The sequence below is a fragment of the Cucurbita moschata genome, unplaced genomic scaffold, assembly GCF_002738365.1.
Source record: "Cucurbita moschata cultivar Rifu unplaced genomic scaffold, Cmos_1.0 Cmo_Scf00037, whole genome shotgun sequence".
Classification (NCBI taxonomy): Eukaryota; Viridiplantae; Streptophyta; class Magnoliopsida; order Cucurbitales; family Cucurbitaceae; genus Cucurbita; species Cucurbita moschata.
The window spans coordinates 640,741-651,040 of NW_019268553.1; the positions used below are offsets into that span (position 1 = coordinate 640,741).

Genomic DNA, 10,300 nt, shown 5'->3' on the forward strand with positions numbered 1-10,300 from the left:
TTAAGTTTGGAAAAAAAAAAAAAAAAAAAGACAAAAGACAAAACAAAACAAAAACAGATGACTAAGAGTTTGACGTTTTCAGACAATAATCCTGTCATGAAATTGCAAGCTGAGTTCGCTGCAAACTCGATCCAATCTATAGAGTTTACGTCACTATTTTCAAATCTGTTCCAGAGGAAAGGCAAAAAATATTAAAGGAAAATATGAAAATTCCTAATAACGTGTTCTAAATTGAAAATATGAATGATCTTGATGATCTGTAGGAGGTCAAATGCGTTAACCACTGGGCAGCAAGCACCACAGTTGCGATCACAACCTTCGCAACAATCCTTTTCTCTGGGTCTGTCATCTGAGCACGGCATGTATTCTCAGCTTTCTCAGAACTCGTTTGACGAAGTCGTGACAAATGAACAGGTCAATCTCGGCTCTTCTCTGGATTTCTTTATTTGTGCATTAAGAAATGAAGGAAATGACAATAAAGTACTACACTGATAGTCGATGTGTTCATGCACTCGATTAAATAATTAGCATTACGGAATTCGTTTTGTCTTGGTAATATTGAAAGACTGCTTAGAATTTTTATGTTTAATCGTATGCTTGTGATTATATTTGTTTGCACCTCTCTGCAAATAAAAGTCGGTCGAGTTTTTTTACTCATCTGAAATAACCATCCTTATTTTCAGAATTTTGAAGTTAAATACCTCAAAATGTACCTTTAGTTTTACAAAAATGCTTACAGATATGTTATTGTATTATTTACATATAAGAAAGCACCATGACGAGTGCACTTAGTTTCTCATAAGCAATGAGGATCTGACTATGCTGTCGTTTTAACTTGGAATAAAGTTTTCTGATTACAGTGGTGTTCTTTCTGTTTTCATCTCGTCTTATGACTTAACTTTGATGTACCATTCTGTTTGCAGAGATTTAGCACTCAAGACCGAGAAAACTCAATAAAGAAGAATTCCTTTTTTCCTCCTAGTTTTTTCAGAGAAGATTGCCAGTTGTCACTCTCTAAATCTTCAACCAGTTTAACGCAGCGATGGAAATCAACTCCTCTTCCAGACTCTAAATGTAAGTTCACTCCCTTGGATTCATATGATGGACTCAAACTATTGCAATTAGCTTGTTTGATTTCATTACAGCATGGTATAACTGTTTGAGTAGGCAGGTTGATCAACTGTCATGTCTTACGACCTCTATACATTTATTGCGACTTAATTTCATAGTTTCAGCTTTTCTTTTTAGGTCAAGTTGGTGAAGAACTTGACCGCCGCCTTGGTACTATAGAAAACTCATTAAACAAGTTTGGAAAGATCTTGGATTCTCTTCATAGTGATATTCTGCAACTGAACAAAGGAATGAAGCAAATTTCTCTCGATGGTGAGCTTTGCAACCCCTCAAGCTGAAAAGTAAAATTTGAAGAGAAACTATGTATTACTGTTTGAAAAACACTTTTTGCACTGATTCCTGTTGTGCTTGTTACTCAAGTAGGAATAAGGTGATGCAAATGCTTTACTTGAATTTCAATTCCTTCATAAAGTAGGATTAAGATTGCTATGTTATGAATGTGAAAAGAGAAAGTGCCCAAATCAGTAAGTATTCCTGACCTACAATTTAAAGCTTAAGGACTAAAAGTTTATTCGAATAATATGCTTATTGATTTTTCAAACTGCAGTTGAAGGCATATGGCAAAAGATGATTGTTAGCAGTAGCTTGCTGCAATCCATGGTAAAATTGTACTAGATCAATGCAATATTTTATTGACCATTAAGTTCGTTTCAATTTAATCATAATGTCTAAATTGTTCATTCAACTAATGATTGCAAAGTTCAACGTCAGAACAAAGAACATGATGACATGAAAGCTACTCTTGATGGAGGCTTCAAATTAATATCCGATCAACTTAAGAACGATGCATACCAAGAAAGGCTACATGAGATATCCGATGTTCTTTCTGCATTGGAAAAGCAAGTACAAGCATCTCACCTGAAATTAAAAAATGACTTCATCAGCACATTCACCCAAGAAATGAACGTAAGTGCATGTTGTAACAAATATTGCTATAAATGTACGATAAAAAGCATTTGCCTCCTAACTCTATTCCGACAAGATGGGTTGTTCAGATTTATATATATATATATATATCTTCACAAAAGTACCCTGCCCAAATTTTTGCTTTGAGATTGTTTTAATATCTCAAGTAAATGCCACTTAGCAGTCATGTATTCTTCATGTAACTTGTAGGCAATGGTCTGTACCTTAAAGAAACCCTTGAAGAAATTTCCACCTCACTCTATTCAATCTCCTGAGGTTCGGTTTCTTACTAAATATTGGTAAAATATTTAAAGCATTTGTTTCATCCTGAACTAATTTTAAATGTCAGAGTACCACTTGTTTGGATGCTCCACAGCAAAAGCGACTTCGATGTAAAATGTATGAATCTCAGTTTTCACAATAACTGGTTTGATTCCTAGTTTTTTTTTCATGTATTTCACATTCAGAAAGTCATCATATCTTAAATGAATGAATTACTGATCATGGTGAATGTGTTTAGATTGAATTGATTTATACCAATCTGGGAGTTCAACTTTCCTTCTAATGCACAAAATGTAGAATTTCATGACATTTAGTGACATACAAAAGCTCAACGGTTTCTTCCCTTCCTGTATATTTTATGGCTCTGATATACAGCAGTCTGGAAGTTCTCAAGGGAATTTTGGAATTATATTCCATTACATTCTATCATATTGCATGTGGAGTATATGCGTGGAGAAAAGAAGTTTCCGTTTATCAGTAATGTTATCTTATGACATGAAAATCATACTCTTGAGCACCCACAATGTTCTGGTGATTGTTTATGCACTATGGAATTATACGCATTGGTCCTTTGTTCTTTAGCATCTTAAGAGAGCTTACTTTTCCCACTTACTATCAGCCAACCTGCGTCTCCAAATGTTTGCATTCGAGCAACTGTAGCGTGGTGAAAAAGGCCTTTTGCACTAGTAGCGTGGTGAAAAAGGAAGATCCAAAGAAAGTAATTCCATTTTCTGAACAGGTAGCAATTTGAATTTCATTATTTCTTCTGCCATCTCATTACCATTTATTGCGGAAATTGTGTAATTGTATTTTTGAAAGCCAATATTAAGCTATTCCCTGATTATTGAATCCAAACTTTACACGTTATTCTATGAAGCGAGTAAAGATTTCACCTTGAATATTAGCAGTGCCTGGTGCTGGAAAGGGAATATAGAGTTATTGTCGATTCCGATGAGGAGATCGAAAGAAGCTTCTCCTGCTTAATTGAAGAGAAGAAAACAGGTGATTCCTGAAAATAAAGAAAGACACTTCTAGATGGTATAAATAGTGTAAATTTAAATATTGTCAATCACATCTTCTTCACATGCATATAGAGTAGCATGCAACTGATATGAGACGTGGACATGACGGAACAAAGAAATAATGGCATGTAACTATTTAGAAAAAAAATTTAAGACATGGTCCTGCTGTGATACATAAAATATCGATACTTTATATTTTATATAAATCTATTCATTTCATGTGCTCAGAAGATTTTCATTCAAAGGACAAGATCCCGATTTTGGGTAGAGTAGGTATATAAGATTTGAGTCTAGCACAGATTGGTCTAATAACATAAAATAGCCTCATTTTTTAGAATTCAATAAAACTGACCCAAAGTGCTCAGCAGCGTCTGGCTGCTAAAAAAAAGGAGAAGATTGGCCATTTGTTGAGGCAGTAAGACGTGGTTAAGATGTATCTGAGTTTTTTAGATATGTTGGACTCGAATTCAAGGCGTGTCTGTTTGCCCTAGATATTGGACAGATTTGGAGGAGCATTCATGCTTCATAAGAGATAGTGAAGTGGTGTTAAAACTTATTTTAGCGAGCAAAAAAAAAAACGAGCCATTCTAAAAGAATATGAAAACATGCTGTCCAATAATAATATGAGGAAAAAAATATGGAACACTATGGAATTTTATTTTCAATAGTATGGTTCACTGGGACAATTCCGTGCTTTATTTGGCTTGCAGATCAGTCAGAGTCAATATTTCTCTATGCTAGATTGTGAAATGAATATTAGTATTTTGTTTGATATTATTTATATTAACATGACAAATACTAGGAGAAGATGTACGTTACTATTCCATTGAAGAGCCAAGGAAGAAACTGAAAGAATTTTAAGGAAAGCAAGAAGGCAGAAAAGAAAATATGGCAATCCTATAATTATTAATTGAAGGTACATTTCTGCTCATTAAATATCAATGCTTATATGTTCAGAAAGAATGATTCAAGATGTTAAAAATGAGACTTGCATTGGTAGGATTTCCTGGAATCTTTACACCACATTCTATTGATGGAGGAAACTTTCGTTCTTCCTATTTTTCTATTTGTATCATGGAGATGTCAATAGATAATACATTTGTAGCTTGCAAGATTAATTTTTGGTGCACCACTTGAAATTTCGTCTTGTAGTCGTCTATCTCTTATGTATGGAACTATTCTCTGGTACTTTAAATTGCATCTATCCAGACCGTAGTCTGCCCTTACAAAAGAGATTGACCTTTGAGAAGTGCATTTCAGCCTACTCAAAATTTTATGCACTTTTTGTCTGGATGAAAAAAATTAGATTATTATAACTGTTGCCTGAAGAAGAAGACTGCCGGTGTAGGAACCAAGGCCTTTTAGACGTGAGAAAGAAAAGAGCTAGTATCCTATCCTTGTTGCATTCTTACCTCAGTCTTTTCCTAACGCCTGTAAGTCCAAGGAAGAAAATATGATCTCAAAATTTGAAGTCCAGATATCGTACTTCAGTACAGACTTATGAACCGATCAGCTTTAATAGGACATGGCCTTCTTGTTGTCCTTGAATAATAACTATTTACAATTTGTTACATTCGAAAACCACTCTGCCAAGATGGCAGGAAAAAGATAGTATTAGTCTTAAGTTTTCAATGCCAAAAGACCCTATCATGAATGAAGGCTCAAAACAAACCTCTATTCTGTACGCCAGATCATATCATAATGATCTTTGATTCCAGACAATATCTTCAAATTAGACACCGCCATGGTGAGAAATGATTGAAGTGTTTTTGTTATAGAATCGCTTGGGGAAGGAATATTCCTTTATTTCACCAGTTTATGGTTAAAGAAGATTTTATCTCATGTTATATATGCCTGTATGTTCTTTACCTCATGCCAAAATTTGTATCATAATCAACTACCTTAGATGCATAATATATATATCACAAGTTCATAACCTAGTTCTAGAATTACGATGGATCCTTTTATCAAATCTAAGAAAGTGAATGTGAAATCATTGAATAGCTGTATTTTTTTTTTATTTTTTTTTTCGTACCCTTCTTTTGCAGGTGCAAGATGGGTCAGCACGATCAGGATGTAAAAACGCCTTTCTTCTAGGTAATTGGATCCTTATCTTGCTGTTGAATGCCCACTTTCGCATGCTGTCCATTATGGTTTTCTGAGCCTTATTGCTTTTCGTACAACCTCCTTTTTCTTTTCCACTGCACAAATATCCCTCCAAATCTTTTCTTCTTTTCCCTTCCCCCTCCCACTTTGGAATCTGGACCACTAACACTCCCTTTCACACAAAAGATGAGCATAACTCTAACTTGCTCCTGTCACAAAAACTTTTTTCTTGTGTTCGGGAAGGCTCCTTAGTAGGACATTAAAATAATTCTGAGCCATTCCCATTTAGCTTTTCTTTGAAACGAAGCAAAGCCGTAGATATTTTAGTTCCTCTTAGCAATGGGGTAGTGGGGTTTGAATGATGAAGCCCATTACCAACTTTTTAGTGAGTGTGGGAAGTCCATGCCTATTAAAAGGAGAGGTGTACACTACCGAGTGGTTTAGCTGAATTTAACAACAAAGCCCACAAACTGGATATTGTTGTCTGCCAAGTCCAACCAAGTCCCACATGGATGTTCTGTTTTATCAATACCCTGTTTTCTGGACAATAAAGGTTCATGATTTCGAAATCACGGGTTATTTTACAACTCAAACTTCCTTTTTTTTTTGTCCATATTCAAGTTTTAGTTTAGGTAGAGCCGGAAATTGTGATCCTAACATGGTAGTATACGGTTGAGAAAAATGTAGGGCATTGAATACATGCACTCATGAGCATGATTTGAGCCATGTGATATTAAGTAAAGTCGGGGAGCGGCATGTCCAAACCTTCCGTAGATTCCATAGATTTCTGTTATTAAAGTAAACTATAGTTTTAGTGTATGTTTATTTGAATCAAAATCAGTGTGATACATATCTTTCATGCAAAAGTAATTTATTTGTTTAATTTTACATTTTTAAATACAATTTTCATAAACTAAAATTGATTTTTGAATTATTAATACCATGTTTTAAAATAATTTTGAACTTTTAACTAATTCAAAATCAGTAAATTATGCGTTGTTTAATTCACTAAATTATACTTAAAATGGTTTTGTTGTTATATGATATATATCCTATTAATAATGCACTGTTTCATATACCATCAATCTTAACTGTTTAATTAATAATATGTTTATCAATTTGTTGATGATATCAACACCTTTTTAGGGGTAACTATAGCCAAAATGTTTGAATGATATATTTCTATTCCCCCCTCCCATAATAATCATAATAATAATAATAATAATAAATGTTTTGCAGTGAAATGAGGAAATAAAATTCAATAATTTAGATTGGTTCAGGAAGGAAATTTAATTTCTTTTCACATGTCAATTTCATTTAATTTCATGGTATCTTAGGCATAAATTATTGTAAGAGGCTGTCCTGCTTTAGTAATTGCTTGGTGAGTAAGTTCTATGATAAATAAATAGGAACTGCATCGTGGCAAGCCTTATTCAATAATTAACACTCTTATTTAGGCATTAAAAAAAGATGTGTATTTTGAGAACTTTTTAGAATTTAAAATTCAATTAAAAGAACTTTACAAGTACAAAAAAAAAATGGAGATCATCTTTAATTGAGTGGGTAGTTACAAGATCTTATTTTAGATAAATTAGAAAATGAATTTAAAATATTTATGTTTTTTTTTTCTTATTGATAATTCAGACGTTCCTATGTTTTTATTAATGGTGTCCTAGGTTTTAGGATTTTGAAACGTTTATCTAGGAATATAGTTGAAAATTTTCACACTAAGCTCCTCGTTGACGTGCTTTACTGTTATGACATTTTCAGTTTTTAGCCCCACTTTTGCACTAATAAGAAAAGAAAGAAAGGACAAAGTTGTCCAAACGCTTTACTGCGTTTATATTGACAGCTTTATTGTATTTTATGACCTTCATGAAAATATTTGTCTTTGTACATCTGTCGGTTTAATCAAGGGCCAAGAAAGGGAACCAAGGCCAAATTAGTTAATCCTCATCTTTCTTCTATGAGAATCCAAACTATCCCCATAAATATTATCTAATCAAACTCCACTTGAAACCGTGTGAAGAAGATTCTCCATAAATTTATATTTTGGGCATAAATGATTAGCTTAGTAGAATATTTGGTAATTAGAATTGATTTTTATTTATTTATTATTATTTTCCCCTCTGTTTACTTTATTTATTTATTTTTTATTTTTTTTTCCTTTCTTGATACATATGTTGTCTTATTAGGGGAATTCTCGTAAAGTAGGATTGAGATGATTGGACAAACTTCTTTCACATTCCTAATTTTCTTTATTAGGTGATGCCTACCATGAAACATTCAACCAATTTGATGCCTACCCATTAGCCACTTTATAATTTTATGAAACTTGAAAGCTAATCTCTAGAATCATGCCTTTCTTTCGTCTTCCTCGAAAGAAAAGAGAAACCTTTTTTTTAAATATTAAAATGAGAGAAGTCTTTTCAAGTAGCAAAAGAGATAATAAATTGAATTGGATTGGATTGTTGTGTTTTATTTGCTAAATTGAAAACGTTATTCAATTTTTTAATTGAAACTTCTAATTAGTCATTTGTAGCATACCTAATAACTTAGATATAAATAATGTTAAGTTGACTTTAGTACAAAAATTATTAGATTTATATATTGTGATGTCCCACTTTGGTTGGGAGGAGAACAAAACACCCCTTATAAGGGTGTAGAAACCTTCTCCTAGCAGATATGTTTTAAAGCCTTAAAGGGAAGCTCGAAAGGGAAAGTCCAAAGAGGACAATATCTACTAGCGGTGGATCTGGGTCATTATAAATGGTATTAGAGCCAGACACCGGACGATGTGCTAGCGTTCTCGCTGTTCCCCAAAGAGGGTAGACACGAGGTGGTGTGCCAGTAAGGACGCTGGTCCCAAAGGGGGGTGGATTTGGTGGTAGTCCCACATCGATTGGAGAAAGGGCCAGCGAGGACGCTGAGCCCCGAGGGTGGATTGTGATGTCCCACATTAGTTAGGGAGGAGAACAAAACACTCCTTAGAAGGGTGTGGAAATGGAAACGCTTTTAAAGCTTTGAGTGGTAGCCCGATAGGAAAAGCTGAAAGAGGACAATATGTGCTAGTGGTGGATCTGGATTACATATATACAATAATTCTCTAATTTTCTATATAGAGAAAGTTGTCCTCAAAATTACTATTTAAAACCTTTTGTTTAAATAGTTTTTTAGAAAATCCATAATTTAAGACCTCGTCACTTTTGTCACATTTCAAACTTCGGTTAGAGTTGAAGCATTAGAAGGGGATTGGCAATTGATAGAGGATTAGGATTAGGGTTGTTTGTTCCCTTTTTACTTTGAAAACAAGCCTTTCATTAGGGGGTTAAATCTTCGTTTTAACTATTAAGAGAGCAATGAAAGAAAGAACAGAGTAGTGAGGCATCCAATTGTGGGGCTTTTATGTATCCATAGCGTATGATAAGGAAATTTAACATTAGACAGGAAGTCTTCCTTTAGTTGACTAAACCCACAATCATCACTACATAGTAAAGTGGAGTCCTATTCTTCTTGTTTTCTTGTTTTCTTGTTTGTATAAATAACCTTTTTATTGTCTTCTTTCTATTGATAGGTTGCGGCTAATATCAAAATCACTTCACTAATGGGGAACCCGATGCCTTGACGCAAGTGCCTACCCACCCACCCCACATCAAAAAGGTTAGCCTTCCTCGCTTCTATTCATCATATAAGCTTCATCATTATTCTCTGCTTCCGTCTGCATTTTCTCAATGGAATATTTTAGAATTTTATATGGTCTTTGTTTTCGAAATTTTGTTGTTTTTCCTGTTTTTTTTCTTTTTTTTTTTCAAATTTGTGTCGGGTCACAAAGGGAAGAAGCATGCTAGACAAGTTCAGATAAGTTCTGATTCTTAAAAGGTAGGCGAAAAATAAATTTGTAACTTATATCAATTTTAACCCTAAACTTTAAATTTATTAAAGTTAGATAATTGTTGCTATCTAATAAATGAATTAAAAAATATCTAGGATATGAAATTAAGAAAATTTCTAGAGAAAATTGACTTTAGAGCTACTGAAATTTATAATAAATTTTGTAAAGTTATTCAATAAAAGTGAAATTTGTTTCTGTATAAAACTTTGTTTTGTTGAAATTTTAAAGGTTTTTATTTAAATTACAACAAAAATTTATTCTAGAGTAAAATTGTAACAACTATTTAAGTTATGTTCAATTTCAAACTTTAAAGTTGTTCTGGTGTCTCTATTAAAAGAATTTTAAAATGGTCTATTTTGTTCTTATACTTTTAAAAGAGTACAAAAGATTCTTATATCAGCTATGTTTTGGCATTTAACTTTGTTAGTTCAATGAACCTCCTTCTGCTCTGATATCATGTTAACCTCCTTCTGCTCTGATATCATGTTAGGTTGAATGGCACTGAATCTATGATCTACAATATAATCTTCATTATACGATCTCATATATTTATAGATGTGTATAATGAAGATTATATTGTAAATCATAGATTCAGTAACAAACCATACAATCATAGATTTGGTAACAAACTCATGAAATCAAAGATTTTGTAACAAACTAGTAACAAACTAGTAAATGATAGATTTGGTAACAAACTAGTAAATCCTAAATCACTACATTATCCGTACAGATATGATCTATTCTCCGTTTAACAAAAATTAGTGTTCCACACAATTATTAAATAATAGTTAGTTAAAGGAATCTATGGGACGAAATTCTGAAAGTCCAAAGCTTGTAAATTGATCTGAAAAAATTTAAATACAATATTATATAGAAATAATTTTAAAATCTCAAAGAACCAAACATATAATTTAAAATGTTAAGTAGGGTAAGTCTTTTTTTTTTTTTTTTTTTTTTTGCA

The 10,300-nt window shown here is 32.9% G+C and overlaps 2 long non-coding RNA genes and 1 pseudogene across 2 annotated transcripts; 1 reads left to right on the forward strand and 2 right to left on the reverse strand.

The window, feature by feature from the left end:
- LOC111431811 overlaps positions 1-5,431 on the forward strand; it is a 6,706-nt pseudogene extending 1,275 nt beyond the window's left edge.
- LOC111431812 lies at positions 1,900-5,459 on the reverse strand. Its single transcript, XR_002708570.1, has 4 exons — positions 5,377-5,459; positions 3,213-3,328; positions 2,920-2,973; positions 1,900-1,989 (listed from the first exon to the last, which is right to left on the reverse strand). It is a non-coding gene; the product is annotated as an uncharacterized LOC111431812 (long non-coding RNA).
- A 4,190-nt stretch (positions 5,460-9,649) lies between these two features.
- LOC111431813 lies at positions 9,650-10,249 on the reverse strand. Its single transcript, XR_002708571.1, has 2 exons — positions 10,093-10,249; positions 9,650-9,787 (listed from the first exon to the last, which is right to left on the reverse strand). It is a non-coding gene; the product is annotated as an uncharacterized LOC111431813 (long non-coding RNA).
- Between the last annotated feature and the right edge of the window lie 51 nt (positions 10,250-10,300).